Source organism: Salvelinus fontinalis, chromosome 10 (assembly GCF_029448725.1).
Source record: "Salvelinus fontinalis isolate EN_2023a chromosome 10, ASM2944872v1, whole genome shotgun sequence".
NCBI classification, from domain to species: domain Eukaryota; kingdom Metazoa; phylum Chordata; class Actinopteri; order Salmoniformes; family Salmonidae; genus Salvelinus; species Salvelinus fontinalis.
Window position 1 is genome coordinate 12,527,417 of NC_074674.1, and position 18,418 is coordinate 12,545,834.

At 41.8% G+C, this 18,418-nt stretch overlaps 1 long non-coding RNA gene and 1 pseudogene across 2 annotated transcripts; one reads left to right on the forward strand and one right to left on the reverse strand.

The window, feature by feature from the left end:
• The first annotated feature begins 304 nt into the window (after positions 1-304).
• Positions 305-4,989, forward strand: LOC129863641 (uncharacterized). 2 transcript variants are annotated; one of them, XR_008760990.1, is made up of 3 exons: positions 305-802; positions 1,035-1,112; positions 3,219-4,989. It is a non-coding gene; the product is annotated as an uncharacterized LOC129863641 (long non-coding RNA). The 2 variants fall into 2 exon arrangements; XR_008760989.1 differs by lacking the exon at positions 3,219-4,989 and adding an exon at positions 1,633-1,836 and having other exon boundaries at positions 309-802.
• A 6,142-nt stretch (positions 4,990-11,131) lies between these two features.
• LOC129863213 (CCN family member 1-like) lies at positions 11,132-17,943 on the reverse strand (annotated as a pseudogene).
• Positions 17,944-18,418: the final 475 nt, after the last annotated feature.

The window sequence follows — 18,418 nt, forward strand, 5'->3', positions numbered from 1 at the left end:
CTTCTGCATCTATCCCATCACTCAAATTTACAGGTAACTGTCAAAATACAGGAAATACAAATTAAATGAGGGATACAAGGTACATTGAAAGCAGGTGCTTCCACACAGATGTGGTTCCTGAGATAATAAAGCAATTAACATCCCATCATGGTTAGGGTCATGTTTAAAAATGCCCAGTTGCCCATTATTTTGGCTGCTATGGTTAAAAGAAGAGATTTCGGTGACTTTGAAAGAGGGGTCTGAAAGGAGCATAGGGGCTTTAAATGGTGTGTGTGTGTCTCAGTCACCAGATCTCAACCCGATAGAACGGCGCCTGAGAGAGCGGTTTGCTAGCCTCATACGAGCCATCCTGATCTCGGCAGGTTTACTATCTGTTTCGCTACATGGATATAATCTGGCCACGATCAGACTCAAAACGGTGGGGGAACCTCCCTTCCGTCCACCGTATGGCCAGACCAATCAGCATCCTCTGATAATCTGTGGGGGTGGTTAAATGGTTGAGGACAACGAAAATCAAAAATCATAACAACAATGACTGGAGGTTGCTGTTAACCGCTGCTGTAGCAGTATCATGTCAGAACGGAAGGGCATAACTTAATTGAAAGAACAGCAAATAGCTGCATTGAAGGCTTTTCTCGGCGGAGAAGATGATTTTCGTTCTTCTCCCGAATGGGTTTGCCAAGCACTTGATTTACCAGCTAGGTCCACTGGTAGACAAGAAAATGGGACGGTTCAATAACCCAATTCTCATTGTTGTGTCAACGTGGGTCGTTTTAATGGAGGTTCACATCACATACAAATGGTCAGTATAACTGCATAATTTGATATCAAACTAGTCCACGCTATGTTGAACATTAATGGGACTCCTAGCTAGCAGCATGCATTTGACCTCAAAGACAATATGCCTTGCTCTAACCTAACATTACAATGTTACGGACAGTATGGAAAGGATGATGACTTCTGTTTGCAAGTCCATAACTATTGTTGTACTTTCTAATCTAGACTCTGATGTTGCATCATTTTCTTTCAACCAGGGGAGAGGTCGCAAAAGGGGAGCCAGCCATCAGAGAGAGCTTTGCAGAGTTGGGGAAACTGATTCATAGCCGAAGAGGGTGAGTAAACATTGTCACTGAATAAAACCAGTGTCAATTCATGCCCTGGGCCCATATTCATAAAGTGTCTTAGAGTGTTGATCAAGGATCAAGTCCCACCTCTTTGTCTTTGTAACTTCCTAAATATGAGCCCTTGTAATTTTCACCTCCTTCTCAACCCTACCCTGTAGCGCTCAAATTCAAGAGGAAGCCTAACTAGCTGATTTCCCATCATTTAACAGGACAATATCTCTATGTCATGCTGGGTTGAGAGCTTCTAGGTCTGTGTGAGGGGCATGAAGGAACACAGTCAATGTGCATTTTGACCTGAAACGTGTTAGCTAAGATAATGGATAAAACAATTTTGTATATGCTTTGCACATACACCAGTAAAATATTTTGTTACATCTGGAAACACAGCAGTGTGTAATATTTTCAAAAACATCCAATATGATGCAGGTTTTCCTTTGAGAACTTTCTCAAACTTTAGGCTATAATAATGGCTATTACTAATGCATTGGTGCATGTATTTGTCTTTCAGGTACACCTGCGTTGGCACTGACAACATCCGTGCCTACATTGTCAACAACATCCAGTATTCCGATTGCAACATACAATTTTAGCTGAAGACTTTCTTGGTCTATAGTAATTAGTTAGTTAAATGACAGCTGAGAAATATGACTGTTGTTGTTTGTGTTGTTACTTGTCCAAACGTACCAGATTAAAACTCATAATTTTTGCTCAATACGGTTGGTGGTGTTTCAACTGTTAACATGATGGATTTTTTCAAATGAGGAATTAATCAAGAGGTATAAATTAAAGTTTGCTTTTAACTTTGTTACAGTAGACAACAGAACAATGATGCATGGAAAGTTATACAGATAAAGGCGGATAAAGTTGTACTGATAAATACAAAACTTAAATACAAATACAGATCAATAAGTTCCATTTACAGTGACAACAGTTGATTTGGCTTACCTCTGCTCCTTAACTCCCAATCACTGTCTACCTCAGGGGTCGGCAACCGTTTTTGTGTGGAGTGCCAATTTACCCTAACATTTCTAACGATCTGCCAGTTATGATTTTCATATGTGTCTATTGAATATCTAATTGCCCACAAACGGAAGAATTCCATATCTTGCTAAACAGAGGCGCTGTCCATTAGCACCAAGGGCTTGATCTTGGAACACAGATTCTCTTGGTGAATGATGCAATTAAGTGATAATGCTCGATAAGCCGGTTGTTTGGAGGATATATTGGTACGGATTACCAACATATTCAAATACTGATTGACATATTTTAACTAAATGTTAATTTATTCATACTATTTCATCCTTACAAGATATAGTCCTGACACAAATCTAGGGTTGCTACCCAAGCCGGCTGGTCGTTCGTTCTATCGGTTCGGTTTCTAGAGACGTGACCCAGTCGTTCAGTCTTTTTGTTCTGTATCTACGTTCGTTCTAAATGTTCCATTACCATACTGGCTGGCAGCGTTCTTATCCCTTGCTTGCTAGCTAGACAACAACGACTAACTTAGTCACATCCCCCCCCAAATAATAACAACAGTAGCTGCATTTGTTTTAATCTGTTTTCTAGTGAAATTTATTTGGGTACATCCATAACAATGAGCCGATGGCATAGAACATGTGCTCTCTCTTCAGCACACTGTTGTTCAGAGGAGCTAGCCAACAACACCGCTAACACAAGCACTTCAACCACTGAAGAGGTGAAGACTGCAAACTAGCTGCACTTTGTTTCGTTTGACCTTTTTTCCATTTGCATTTCTTTGTATATCTCCATTTAAAATTATGCCAGGTGATTGACGATTTCGACTGGCTGAGAAACGCTGCCTGCCTGTCTCTCGTCCCGACTCCCAACCTCTACATGTTCATTACTATGTCAACTGCATTTGTTTTCAGCAAACTTAACATGTGTAAATGTTTGTATGACCATAACATGATTCAACAACTGAGACATAAACTGAACAAGTTCCACAGACATGTGAGTAACAGAAATTGAATAATGTGTGTCCCTGAACAAAGGGGGGGTCCAGACGTGCTCAATGGGATTGAGATCCGGGCTCTTCGCTGGCCATGGCAGAACACTGATATTCCTGTCTTGCAGGAAATCACGCATAGAACGAGCAGTATGGATGAGCCTGCAGGAAGGGTACCACATGAGGGAGGAGGATGTCTTCCCTGTAACACACAGCATTGAGATTGCCTGCAATGACAACAAGCGCAGTCCAATGATGCTGTGACACACCGCCGCAGACCATGACGGACCCTCCACCTCCAAATTGATCCCGCTCCAGAGTACAGGCCTCATTCCTTCGACGATAAACGTGAATCCGACCATCACCCCTGGTGAGACAAAACTGCGACTCGTCAGTGAAGAGCACTTTTTGACAGTCCTGTCTGGTCCAGCGACGGTGGGTTTGTTCCCATAGGCGACATTGTTGCCGGTGATGTCTGGTGATGACCTGCCTTACAACAGGCCTACAAGCCCTCGGTCCAGCCTCTCTCAGCCTATTGCGGACAGTCTGAGCACTGATGGAGGGATTGTGCGTTCTTGGTGTAACTCGGGCAGTTATTGTTGCCATCCTGTACCTGTTCCGCAGGTGTAATGTTCGGATGTACCAATCCTGTGCAGGTGTTGTTACACGTGGTCTGCCACTGCGAAGATGATCAGCAGTCCGTCCCGTCTCCCTGTAGCGCTGTCTTAGGCGTCTCACAGTATGGACATTGCAATTTATTGCCCTGGTCACATCTGCAGTCCTCATGCCTCCTTGCAGCATGCCTAAGGCACGTTCACGCAGATGAGCAGGGACCCTGGGCATCTTTATTTGGTGTTTTCAGAGTCAGTAGAAAGACCTCTTTAGTGTCTTATGTTTTCATAACTGTGACCTTATTTGCCTACCGTCTGTAAGCTGTTAGTGTCTTAACGACTGTTCCACAGGTGCATGTTCATGAATTGGTTATGGTTCATTTAAACTGTGTTTAAACCCTTTTACAATGAAGATCTGTGAAGTTATTTGGATTTTTACGAATTATCTTTGAAAGACAGGGTCCTGAAAAAGAGGACGTTTCTTTTTTTGCTGAGTTTATATCCCAAATCATTGCAGGATAAAATAATATATAATTCAACAAACAGAAAAACGGTGGATTTTTCTCCATCCTCCCATTATTCAGAATATATAATTTTCATTGTCATGGGACACTTTGTTTGAGAGCTATTGACGATTGAATGCCAGAGAATTAAAAAAAACTTTAACCAGAAAAAAAGCGGTGGATTTTTCTCCATCCTCCCCTGATTCAGAATATATCATTTTCATAGTCATGGCATTGAGCAATAGCCCTGGTTCCCACAGACACAGTAGTATATGTTTTGTGCCTGGCTGAATCCTATGTCACAGCCACTGACAAAACACTTGTCTCGAATCCTTACATTGTAGCGCAGCAGGAGAGAAAGGTTTCACCACGGTAGCACATTGAGATCAATTTATAACCGTTAATATCAAATAATGTGATTTGAAACAAAAAAATACTTTCTGTTTGTCAAGATTAATATGAGATGAAAGGCGAGTGTGATCTTCATAGCAGTGGGGGCAGATGTTTTGATCAAGAGAGACCTTTAGAAAACATGTACATTTTCTCTAAAACCAGACATACAGATGCATTTTCAGTTACAGTATAAGGAAGGTGAAGTCTTATGGTTTTTGGTTAATGTTTTTTATAATTTGATTATACTATACGTCATTTCAAACCTTATTCATACAGTTTTGTTGAATAGGAAATAAATATTTCATATTTTTATCATATTTGTACTGTGTACTTGAGTTCGTGTCCTCAACAGTGTCTACACCTCAGCATTTTATTAAAAAAATATACCAGAATGGTGAGATTGTAACCTTTTTTGGAGTATGCAGCATTACTTGTTATTGTTTATGATCCTCTCATGATAAATTATTACTTTCGGGGATAACGTAGATTACACTTTAGATTAAATGCAGTTCCATTTTTTAGAAAGCATGTAAATCATTTCAAGTCTTATTCATACAGTTTTTTGTTGAATCGGAAATACGTCAAAACGTTTCATATTTTTAGCATATTTGTACTGTGTACTTAAGCTTGGGTCCTCAAAAGTGACTGCAACTCAGAATATTATATTTTAGATTACATGTAGTTACATTTTTAAAATCTCTACAGGATGTGGGTCCCCTGCGGGACGGTTGAGCTAATGTAGGCTAATGTGATTAGCATGAGGTGGTAAGTAAAAAGAACATTTCCCAAGACATAGACATATCTGATATTGGCAGAAAGCTTAAATTCTTGTTAATCGAACTGCACTGTCCAATTTACAGTAGCTATTACAGTGAAATAATACCATGCTATTGTTTGAGGAGTGTGCACAATTTTGAACTTGAAAAGTTATTAATAAATCAATTAGGCACATTTGATACAACATTTTGAACAGACATGCAATGGTTAATTGGATGAGTCTAAAACTTTGCACATACACTGCTGCCATCTAGTGGCCAAAATCTAAATTGCGCCTGTGCTAGAATAACACATTATTGCCTTTCTCTTGCATTTCAAAGATAATGGTACAAAAAAAGAATTGATGTTTTTTGCTTTGTATTATCTTTTACCAGATCTATTGTGTTATATTCTCGTAAATTAATTTCACATTTCCACAAACTTCAAAGTGTTTCCTTTCAAATGGAATCAAGAATATGCATATCCTTGCTTCAGGTCCGGAGCTACATACCCAAAATGACATGTGGGTATGTCATTTTAGGTGAAAAGAGGCAGATCCTTAAGAGGTTTTAAGCACAGTCTGCAGTCTCATGAGAAATGACGTGGTCTAAGGGGACATTAACATCTGTCTAAACTCCATTGCATGCAGAATTTTCACCAATCATAAGTCATGTTACATTACTAGTAGAACTAGTGTTTTATCTTTAGTCATGTTTTTGGTTGTCATAGATCTAAACCTCTTGGCTACACTATGTCCATGTTAACTCAAATCCCCTATACGTTCTTACCAATACGGTGTGAAGGTGCTTCCAATACCATATTGTTTTCTAATATTTCTTTCTCGGCCACTAGAGAACTTGGATGAGGCTGAACAAATGGAGGGGTGTCTTGAAGATAAGGATTGGAGACTGTTTATTGACCCAAGTGATGAGTCTGATTCCTCCAATGATGTGGGGCGGCAGGGTAGCCTAGTGGTAGAGCATTTTACTTGCTGTATTGTATTTACTTCGCCACCATGGCCTTTTTTTTGCCTTTACCTCCCTTATATCACCTCATTTGCTTACATTGTATATAGACTTATTTTTCTACTGTATTATTGACTGTATGTTTGTTTTACTCCATATGTAACTCTGTGTTGTTGTTTGTGTCTAACTGCTTTGCTTTATCTTGGCCTGGTCGCAATTGTGAATGAGAACTTGTTCTCAACTTGCCTACCTGGTTAAATAAAGGTTAAATAAATAAATAAATAAAACCGAAAGGTTGCAAGTTCGAATCCCCGAGCTGACAAGGTACAAATCTGTCGTTCTGCCCCTGAACAAGGCAGCTAACCCACTGTTCCTAGGCCGTCATTGAAAATAAGAATTTGTTCTTAACTGTCTTGCCTAGTTAAATAATGGTAAAATATAAAAAATGATGGTGCTAAGCCAACACTATTGACATCCAGCATTTATGTTTGCTTTCTGCCATATATTCTATTAATTACTGTTTCGGCAAGAAATGTAACACATGCTTAACAAGGAAGACTGATTACATGGGGAATTTGTCTGAATAAAGTCATTGTCATAGCAAACAACAGTATATTCCAAGTGCCAACTGTATTTCTAGAGTAAACTGAAACAGTTTTGGTATTTCTTTCTTATCGTTTCGGTCCTGCCGTACATACCTACACGTACACTACGGTCACAAGACGCAGGCCTCCTTACTGTCCCTAGAATTTCTAAGCAAACAGCTGGAGGCAGGGCTTTCCCCTATAGAGCTTCATTTTTATGGAATGGTCTGCCTATCCATGTGAGAGATGCAGACTCGGTCTCGACCTAAAGTCTTTATTGAAGACTCATGACTTCAGTAGGTCCGATGATTGAGTGTAGTCTGGCCCAGGGGTGTGAAGGTGAACGGAAAGGCACTGGAGCGACGAACCGCCCTTGCTGTCTCTGCCTGGCCGGTTCCCTTTCTCCACTGGGATTCTATGCCTCTAAACCTATTAAGGGGGCTGAGTCACTGGCTTACTGGTGCTTTTCCATGCGTCACTTGAGTGGGTTCAGTCACTGACGTGATATTCCTGTCTGGTTTGGCTGCTCCAGTTTCAACTGTTCTGCCTGCAGCTATGGAACCCTGACCTGTTCACTGGACGTCCTACCTTGTCCCGGACCTGCTGTTTTGGACTCTCTCTCTACCGCACCTGCTGTTTCTAACTCTGAAAAATTGGCTATGAAAAGGCAACTGACATTTACTCCTGAGGTGCTGTTCTGTTGCACCCTCTACAACCACTGTGATTATTATTATCTGACTCTGCTGGTCATCTATGAACATTTGAACATCTTGGCATGTTCTGTTATCTCCATCCGGCACAGCCAGAAGAGGACTGGCCACCCCTCAGAGCCTGGTTCTTCTCTAGGTTTCTTCCTAGGTTCTGGCCTTTCTATGGAGTTTTTCCTAGCCACCGTGCTTCTACACCTGCATTGCTTGCTGTTTGGGGTTTTAGGCTGGGTTTCTGTACAGCCCTTTGTGACATCGGCTGATGTAAGACGGGCTTTATAAATACATTTGATTGATTGATTATTTCATCAGTCATATCACGATCAAATTTGAACCATCTTTTGTTATTTTTTAATTAGTCTACTCTTGCTAGTCCCAAAATATGTTGCATGTCAGCAATGATGTTTTCAAAATATAGGACTTTCAAGATGCCAAGGGTAGCATGCCACATCATCATGTTGCTCAAAAAACAATTGTGCTATTGTGTGTGTTTTTTCGCATTATTTGTAATTTATTTTGTACATAATGTTTCTGCCACCATCTCTTATGACCGACTAGAGCTTCTGGATATCAGAACAGCGATTACTCACCTCGTACTGGACAAGGTTTAACAGATACATTCACATATGAAGACAAGCCTGACCTCTCCCCTCTCTGGGCCCCAAGTGACTTTTCCCTAGCTGAGAAGGGAAAAGTGCAACTGCCAACAGTATAGTCCAAAAGGAGACATTCTAATGGCAAGTATCTCACATAAGCATAATTTTGGCCCATTCCTCCTGACAGCTGGTGTAACTGAGTCAGGTTTGTAGGCCTCCTTGCTCGCTCACGCTTTTTCAGTTCTGCCAACAAATGTCCTATAGGATTGAGGTCAGTGCATTGTGATGGTCACTCTAATACCATGGCCATTTTGCCACAACTTTGGAAGTATGCTTTTGGGTCATTGTCCATTTGGATGACCCATTTGTGACCAAGCTTTAACTTCCTGACATGTCTTGAGATGCTTCAATATATCCACATCATTTCCTTCCCTCACGATGCCATCTATTTTGGGAAGTACACCAGTCCCTCCTGCAGCAAAGCACCCCCACAACATGATGCTGCCACCCCCGTGCTTCATGGTTGGGATGGTGTTCTTCGGCTTGCAAGCCTCCCCATTTATCCTCCAAACATCACAATGGTCCTTATATCCAAACAGTTCTATTTTTGTTTCATCAGACCAGAGGACATTTCTCTAAAAAGTACAATATTTTTCCCCATGTGCAGTTGCAAACCGTAGTCTTTCTTTTTCATGGCGGTTTTGGAGCAGTGGCTTCTTCCTTGCTGAGCGGCCTTTCAGGTTATGTCGATATAGGACTCGTTTTACTGTGGATATAGACACTTTTGTACCTGTTTCCTCCAGCATCTTCACAAGGTCTTTTCCTGTTGTTATGGGATTGATTTGCACTTTTCGCACCGAGGTACGTCCTTCTCTAGGAGACAGAAAGCGTCTACTTCCTGAGTGGTATGACAGCTGCGTGGTCCCATGGTGTTTATAATTGAGACCTATTGTTTCTACAGATGAATGTGGTACCTTCAGGCATTTGGAAATTGCTCCCAAGGATGAACCAGACTTTTTGAGGCCCACAATTTTCTTTCTGAGGTCTTGACTGATTTATTTTGATTTTCCCATGATGTCAAGCCAAGAGGCACTGAGTTTGAAGGTAGGCTTTGAAATACATCCACAGGTACACCTCCAATTGACTCAAATGATGTCAATTAGCCTATCAGAAGCTTCTAAAGCCATGACATAATTTCCTAGAATTTTCCAAGCTATTTAAAGGCACAGTCAACTTAGTGTATGTAAACTTCTGACCAACTCGAATTGTGATACAGTGAATTATAAGTTAAATAATCTGTCTGTAAACAATTGTTGGAAAATTGACTTGTGTCTTGCACAAAGTAGATGTCCTAACCGACTTGCCAAAACTATAGTTTATTAACAAGAAATATGTGGAGTGGTTGAAAAACGAGTTTTAATGACTCCAACCTAAGTGTATGTAAACTTCCAACTTCAACTGTTTATTGACAGGTGTGTGCCTTTCCAAATCATGTCCAATCAATTGCATTTATCAGAGGTGGACTCAATCATGTTGAAGAAACATCTCAACGATGATCAATTGAAACAGGATGCACCTAAGCTCAATTTCGAGTCTCATTGCAAAGGGTCTGAATAGTTTTTTAAATTAAATTTTTTAATTTAACTAGGCAGGTCAGTTAAGAACAAATTCCTATTAACAATGACGGCCTAGTGGGGAACAGTGGGTTAACTGCCTTGTTCAGGGGCAGAACGACAGATTTTTACCTTGTCAACTCAGGGATTCAATCCAGCCACCTTTTGGTTACTGGCCCTACGCTCTAACCACTAGGCTACCTACCGCCCCAAAGTTGTGTAAATTAGCTATTTCTTTATAAAAACATTTTTTTTTTTTTGCAAACATTTTTAAAAACCTATTTTCGCTTCGTCATGATGGGGTATTGTATGTAGATTGAGAAAAAAATTATTGAATCCTGTAACTTAACAAAATGTTCAGCTAGTTTAACTTAATGACAAATCAACAATGTCTAACTGTACAAAGTATGTAAATACATATTTACAAGTCATCAGTACAATAATAAATCATGAATAACTTACAAAGGCCCATTTTAAAGCATCTGTTATAAACCTACTGTTTCATATTTCCAAGTGTAAACCATGAACACCTGTGCATTTCAATTGTTGCCCATCAAATTTCATAGGTCCGTTGATAGTGTGCATCCTTGCACAAACGATCTCTATTGGCCACAGATATGTCACTTACTGAACAAAGGCATAAAAGACAAGTGAAAATGGTCAAAGGTTATAAAGATAACTTTGTCAGAAGGGAATGTTCATGCTACGTGAACATACAGCATGTCTCTCAGTGAGATTCCATACAGAAACATGCCTGTATAATATTTAGTCTAACTTTTCTCATCTTCCTTCGGTAGTCATGAGTACAAAGTCCCACAGTGTAAAATTCACCATTCCAATATAAAACACCATCACCCCGAACTGTCTTTAAAAGTCAGTCAGTCCATCGCTGAAGTTAGATGGAGGTGCTTTTTTTGGGGTGTGGAATTATTGGGAGGTACCACCCACTCCAGACAGTCAGGGAATGAGAGAGAGAAAGTGTCGGGTACACAAAAAGACAGCTGTAAGAGTAAAACAGTACATCATATCAGTGTCCTTCCCCCAGCTGATGGAGCCTTCAGTATGGGGCGAGGGCAGGAGTGAGGGCTGATGCAAAGGAACACGGACTGGAGGCAAAGCAAGGGTGAGTCCTTGGGTAAAGAGGCTTCCGCAGCGGTAAACCCCGGGGTTAGGGAACAGGAAAAGTTATTGGAATGAGGGAAGGCGCCTGAGATTAGGGCAAAGGTGAACCTTTGAGTCGAGTGCCGGGGTCAGGGAAAGGGCAATTTTTTGGGGAGAGAATGTTGGCAAGTGCTAGGGTTTAGGCGTAGGGCTCAGTGAGTGAATGTATGAATGTCGTTGGGGAGACTGAGGGAGCCTGGGGAGTCAAGCCCTCGACTTTGGCAGCTCTGACTGCAGCGGCAGCACTGGATCCACATGACACTGCTGGTAAAGTCCTGCCGGCCGCCGGGGCAGAGAAAGCGAAGGCACACTGTGCGCGTCAGAGAAGGAGTGCAGCAACGGCTGTCAGCACATGAGCCACAGGAACGAGGACGATACCGGCGCAAACGTGATCCGGACAGGCTTACGAGGGCATATTGTGCGTTGGCACTTCTTCCCTTTCTGTAGGAAGAAGGTCAGGATACATACACCCTACCATGAGGATAGCTGTGAATTACACATGGTACAATTACTACCTGTCTAGTGGTACATGTATTTGTTGTTCTAGGACTATTGTGTTTCTTGTCATTGAGAAAGTGTGTACGTTCATTCACACATTGTCCATGCCCTAACTTGAAAGAAGGGGTGGGGCCAAGATCACACTGCCGGATCTGGCACAGTCGTGTCTCTTTGACCAACCGACACTCGCATTGCTATTAGTTACTCGGTTGAAAATGCCCAACCCACAGGTGGCTGACGAAGGCGACCAGTCAGTGGTTTGCAGGAAGCAGGTTGAGGAAAATAAGGTATGGGAATGTGGGGAGGAGATCCACTCTGTAAGAAGAGAGGGCCAAACTTGGAGCATGAGGAACACCATTCTCATCTTAGTGATACAAAACATTACATATGTATAGTACATCAAAAAGTGGGCATCATTGTGTACCTTGATATGGGGCCTCAGCACTTGAGTCCCATGGAGTGGGAGCCATGAGCAGCTCATTGCTGTCCAGATCAGGGTACTGGGGTGGGAAGGGCGGTGGAGCATAGTCAACCTTTTTGGTTGTCATCGTCAAAGAGCCACTCCTCGCAGCAGCGGTCGGGCAACCTGGCCAGCCGGGGCCGGGAGCAGCGCCAGTCTGGCAAGGGTACCTGGCTGGGGGCACACGGGCATGCAGCCCACCACTCCGTCCATGCAGCTGCACTGGTGCTGGCAGCTGGGCTGGAAGTCCTCCCCGTGCTGGTAGACCCGATCATTCAGCTCACAGGGACGACCCATGGCCTCAGCTGGGACAGGAGCAATACAACAGAGGCACAAGGTTATAACGACGAGGCTAAATCATTGTTGTACAGTCATTGTTGTACAGTCATTGTAGTCTTAGCATTGTCAATAGAATTATCAGTGCCAATCAGACGGTGGATAGGAAATGTCAATTACAGCATAAATGTGTCTAGTCCCACCCTCCTTAACCCGGGGTCATGTCGATGTCGATGTCCATGCACTTACCTCGACACAGGCCTGTCTCTGGGTCACCTCCAAGCCCTAAGTGGCAGTGCAGGCCCTTGATGTGGTCGCATGGTTGGCTGGGGCTACAGTCCTGGTTGTACTGTTTGGTGCACACCTTACAGCAGCCACAGGAGTCGGTCACCCAGTTGACGCCCAGTGGGCATGAAGGCGGTGAGGCGGGGCCCGAGCACTGCTGCGGGCATCCACCCTGCACCTGGGAAACAAAGAGTGAGGATTGAGAGTTGGTGTGCGTGTGGGCACTGCAGGGCACTGAGGATGGGCATCCATTTGGTGTTAGAAGCCCCCGCAGAGGAGGGTTTGTGCAATGCCTGAGGAAATATCCGGAGTAGAACATTTTGGGGAATAAAGTGGATACCTTGAATAAATTAACCCAGATATTTAACCCCCGAAATACTACTAGAGCCCTCTTGGTTATTCACAAGTAAAACGCTTATTTTAAATAGCTGATTTGAGCTGCATATATTAAGCTAACACTGAGCAGGAATTCCTCTCCAAATGATCTGAATGTGTATCCTAGTATCCTAATCGTTTAAACTGAGTGTACAAAAAGAGGTCATATAATTTAGAACAATGCTTTCATCCATTCTGGCAGCCTGTTCTACACAAGCAGTGTCGATGTGTCACGTGGGGGAAATTCTGTTTTTTCATGTCACAATATATCATCAGTAAAAAAAAATTGCTTCAACTAATAAAGCGTACGTGATCGCCTTCCCATTGTATTGTTGTTTTGGTAAATGTTCCAACTTTTCCAAATTTTTTATCTTGAAATATTCGTTGAGTAAGGCAGCTCCAAAATTCAGCTGTTTCATTCTCGTTTGGTGCTTTCTGTGGTAGAGGGGCAGAAAAAGTACAGAGCGTAGGCATCTTTGATCTTCTCTGGTTGCGTGTGATTGGCTCAGGGTGCTGTCACTCATGAGGACACTGTAGCACCTGTTGGGAGAGCTAGCCAGAAAAAGCCCCTCTTCAGTGCTCCATTGATTGAAAGTAGAAGTGCCTGCCCAAGAAGGCTCATTGTCATTGGCCAAAGAAAAATCTATGTCTTATGCCTGGAAACTTTGATTGGACTGATATTTCAGAGTGGTGAGGAGGAACTCTGTGGGCCCTTCATGTCCGGAAGTAATTTAGACATTCATTGTAGCCATTGGCACTCTGTAGAGTTGGTATTTCCTCAAGTTTTCTTGTGTCAATTAACTTGTGGCATTCCTAGATTGCTCATTATACTAATGAAGTCCAATTTAATCACACGATAGTCAGTTTAAAAAAAGGTTAAGGGTACAAGACTGTACATATCTGGCTGTGTTGGCAAAATCACTACATATCCCATCGAGCCAAACGGGTATAGGATGCCCGTTGTCACATTTCCAAGACCAAATGTCCAGCTAACCCTACACCAATGATGCCGGTGGAACTCGAAACTGAACTTGGATCCACGTAAAATTAGCAACAATATCCTTCGCCACCGTTGTCTTATGCCACAACAGACAGCTCAAACCAGTCATGACTTTCAAACAAAACAATATGTGAATTTCTTTCGAGCAAATGACTTAGTTACATGATTGTATAACTAGCAAATGAGTTTTGAAACTGAGGGTGCAGTATTTATGAAGTTTGACAATGAGGATGAAAACTAGCATAGATCAGCTAGTTTAGCCAGGGAAAACCCAGGGATAACAAGCTTAGGACAGGATACAGCCTTCAGAAAGTATTCAGACCTCTTGACTTTTTCCACATTTTGTTAGGTTACAGCCTTATTCTAAAATGGATTACATAGTTTTTTAACTCATCAATCTACTCACAATTCCCCATAATGACAATGTAGATTATATAACTAACTATCTAACTATTCAGACCCTTTGCTATGAGACTCGAAATTGAGCTCAGGTGCATCCTGTTTCCATTGATGGTCCTTGAGATGTTTCTACAACTTGATTGGAGTCCACCTGTGGAAAAATAAATTGATTGGACATGATTTGGAAAGGCCTCACAGTTGATAAGGTATCTTTTTTTTAAATTTTTATTTAAAATGTTTTCGCATGGCCATTATTGGTTATTTTGTTGAGATTGAGGATTTTAAAACAGAAAAGTGGTGCATGCATATGTATTCACCCCCTTTGCTATGAAGCCCCTAAATAAGATCTGGTGCAACCAATTACCTTCAGAAGTCACATAATTAGTTAAATAAAGTCCACCTGTGTGCAATCTAAGTGTCACATGATCTGTCACATGATCTCAGTATATATACAGTGGGGCAAAAAAGTATTTAGTCAGCCACCAATTGTGCAAGTTCTCCCACTTAAAAAGATGAGAGAGGTATGTAATTTTCATCGTCATCATTTTGACCCCACGGGGTGAGATCTTGCGTGGAGCCCCAGATCGAGGGAGATTATCAGTGGTCTTGTATGTCTTCCATTTCCTAATAATTGCTCCCACAGTTGATTTCTTCAAACCAAGCTGCTTACCTATTGCAGATTCAGTCTTCCCAGCCTGGTGCAGGTCTACAATTTTGTTTCTGGTGTCCTTTGACAGCTCTTGGTCTTGGCCATAGTGGAGTTTGGAGTGTGACTGTTTGAGGTTGTGGACAGGTGTCTTTTATACTGATAACAAGTTCAAACAGGTGCCATTAATACAGGAAACGAGAGGAGGACAGAGGAGCCTCTTAAAGAAGAAGTTACAGGTCTGTGAGAGCCAGAAATCTTGCTTGTTTGTAGGTGACCAAATACTTATTTTCCACCATAATTTGCAAATAAATTCATAAAAAAATCCTACAATGTGATTTTCTGGATTTAAAAAAATAATTTTGTCTGTCATAGTTGAAGTGTACCTATGATGAAAATTACAGGCCTCTCTCATCTTTTTCAGTGGGAGAACTTGCACAATTGGTGGCTGACTAAATACTTTTTTGCCCCACTGTACACCTGTTCTAAAAGGCCACAGAGTTTACAACACCACAAAGCAAGGGGCACCACCAAGCAAGCGACCCTGAAGACCAAGGAGCTCTCCAAACAGGTCAGGGACAAAGTTGTGGAGAAGTACAGATCAGCGTTGGGTTATAGAAAAAAATATCAGAAACTTTGAACATCCCACGGAGCACCATTTAAATCCATTATTAAAAAAATTAAAGAATATGGCACCACAACAAACCTGCAAAGAGAGGGCCGCCCACCAAAATTCACAGACTAGGCAAGGAGGGCAACAAAGAGACCAAAGATAACCCTGAAGGAGCTGCAAAGCTCCACAGCGGAGATTTGAGTATCTGTCCATAGGACCACTTTAAGCCATACACTCCACCGAGCTGGGCTTTACAGAAGAGTGGCCAGAAAAAAGCCAAGAAAAAAATAAGCAAACATGTTTGGTGTTCACCAATGGGCATGTGGGAGACTCCCCAAACATATGGAATAAGATACTCTGGTCAGATGAGACTAAAATTGAGCTTTTTGTCCATCAAGGAAAACGCTATATCTGGCACAAACCCAACACCTCTCACCATCCCCATAGTGAAGCATGGTGGTGGCAGCATCATGCTGTAAGGATGTTTTTCCATCGGCAGGGACTGGGAAACTGGTCAGAATGATGGATGGCGCTAAATACACGGAGATTCTTGAGGGAAACCTGTTTCAGTCTTCTAGAGATTTGAGACTGGGATGAAGGTTCACCTTCCACCAGGAGAATGACCATAAGCATACTGCTAAAGCAACACTTTAATGGCCTAGTCAAAGCCCAGACCTCTACAAAGTATTGACTTTGGGGATGTGAATAGTTATGCACGTTTTTTTTGTCTTATTTCTTGTTTGTTTCACAATTAAAAATATGTTGCATCTTAAGTAGTAGGCATGCTCTTTAAATGAAATGAATCAAACCCCCAAAAAATTTATTTTAATTCCAGGTTGTAATGCAACAAAATAGGAAAAATGCCAAGGGAAGTGAATACTTTCGCAAGCGACTGTATCGCCTAGCAGATCATTTTCAAACCGCAATATGAAGAAAAAGTTAGAAATAAAACATCTCGGTTCCCATTAGTCACCTAAACTTTAAAATATGGCCATCCATTAAAATAAAGCAAGCTGGAAAAAAGATTTAAGTCGAGTGGTTGGTGGTGGATCATGTAGCAGTGGCTAACATCTGTTTTGAGGTAGGCTACATGTCTCATTGTTGATTTTTGATAGGAGACTGTAATACCCATGGAACCACATGTAGAAAAGAAGGGTTAGTTACAAATATATTTGATTGAACTGTAACTGTGCAATAGATGAAGCAAGTGCGTTATAAATAGCGTCATAAATGTTGCATATTGTTAACCTGGCCCCTTTGTAACAGGCAGGCAGACACATAGTATTGCAGACCGATTACGAGCTAGTTTACTCTATATAAACGTATGCTCGACTACCGTGGTCTTCCGTGCAATAAGAGCTAAAGCTATGGAAAGTAGTCATAAACTGATCATAACCCAAATGTTATAAGATCTGTATGTGTGGCTCAAAATTCATTTCTGGGATTTGTTATTAGTGCATTCAATGTGTATTTAGTGTAGTGGTTTCGATGCTTATGAGCTTTTGTTGATTGACTTTGCCAAACCAATATGCTCATGTTAAAAACGCCACTGGACTCAAGCAAACCTTGTTACGATAGTACACATTTCTGTTGATACCTTTAAAAGCATGATTGTCATACATCAGCCTGAAGCGACAGACACAGTGTAGAGCAGAGCTGCCCAACCCGGTTCCTGGAGAGCTACCCTCCTGAAGGTTTTCACTCCAACCCCAGTAGTAACCTACCTAATTCAGTTTATCAACCAGCTAATTATTAGAATCAGGTGGGCTAGATTAGGGTTGGCGAGAACCTTCAGGATGGTAGCTCTCCAGAAACAGGGTTGGCTAGGCCTTGTGTAGAGCACCAACCTCAAAGTATCAAACAAGCTCTAAATTGTACTCTTAAATTAAATTGACTCAATTATTAAATCAAAGATCCCTGTCTTATTTCAGTCAATAGATGCACAATTCTTTTTTTCTTTTTTTACATCCTTTTATAGACAGTGGCAACGCGGAATTTAACTAATTTAATTTAACCCACACATTTTATAGAGGGATGGCTTTAGGCGGAACACAACAGTATCGTACCACATGCATCTACGTTATGAACATGGTCTTTTGCCTGCTAATGCCTGCAAGCAGTGAAGAAAACGATATGACAACAATAACGTCTAATGTAACTGGCCCCTCTAACAGTACAACTGGCCCCAGCTTGGCCCCTCCCAGTTGAAATGGTCTAGAACCGCCACTGGAAGCATGTTGAACCTGATGATGTAACGACATGAGATATTAATTTGAATGGAGAGAGGTAAAGGCACAAACGCTTATAAAACACATATAAAAAACTTACCAACATGATGGTGCAAGTTAGGAACAACAGCGAGGAGATGCGTGCTTGCCGCATCATTTTCCATAAGGAAAACATGATTTTCATGGATGCCCGAAACATTTTTATACACAGTTCTCCCAATATGTCAGCTACGCTCTTCACACTTAGGATGAACAGTTCCGGAATACGCAGTGATCAAATAAATGTGAAGCAGAGGAGCTGTTCACTACTTAGAAATTGTATCTCTCTGTATCTTCTCATCCATTCAAAGGAGACATAGGTGAGCTCCGCTGTTTTTGTGTTTTCTGAGGAGAAAATCCAAGTCCAACTTGGTCCGTTTCTATGGAGATGGCAGTAGTCAGCACAGCTCAACTTGACTCAGGCACTTTGCAATATCATTGAGAGATTTTACAAGTGGCTCCCCCTTTTTATAAAGGCTGCCAGACGTTCCTGTGTGACGACATCACGAGCCCTCAGACTCTAGACAGGGCAGGTGGAGGAGGGCAGGGAGGGAGACGAGGGCTTGGACAAATTAAGTCAGAGGGTGTCAGGGTCAGACAAAGTTGAGGCAAAGACCGAT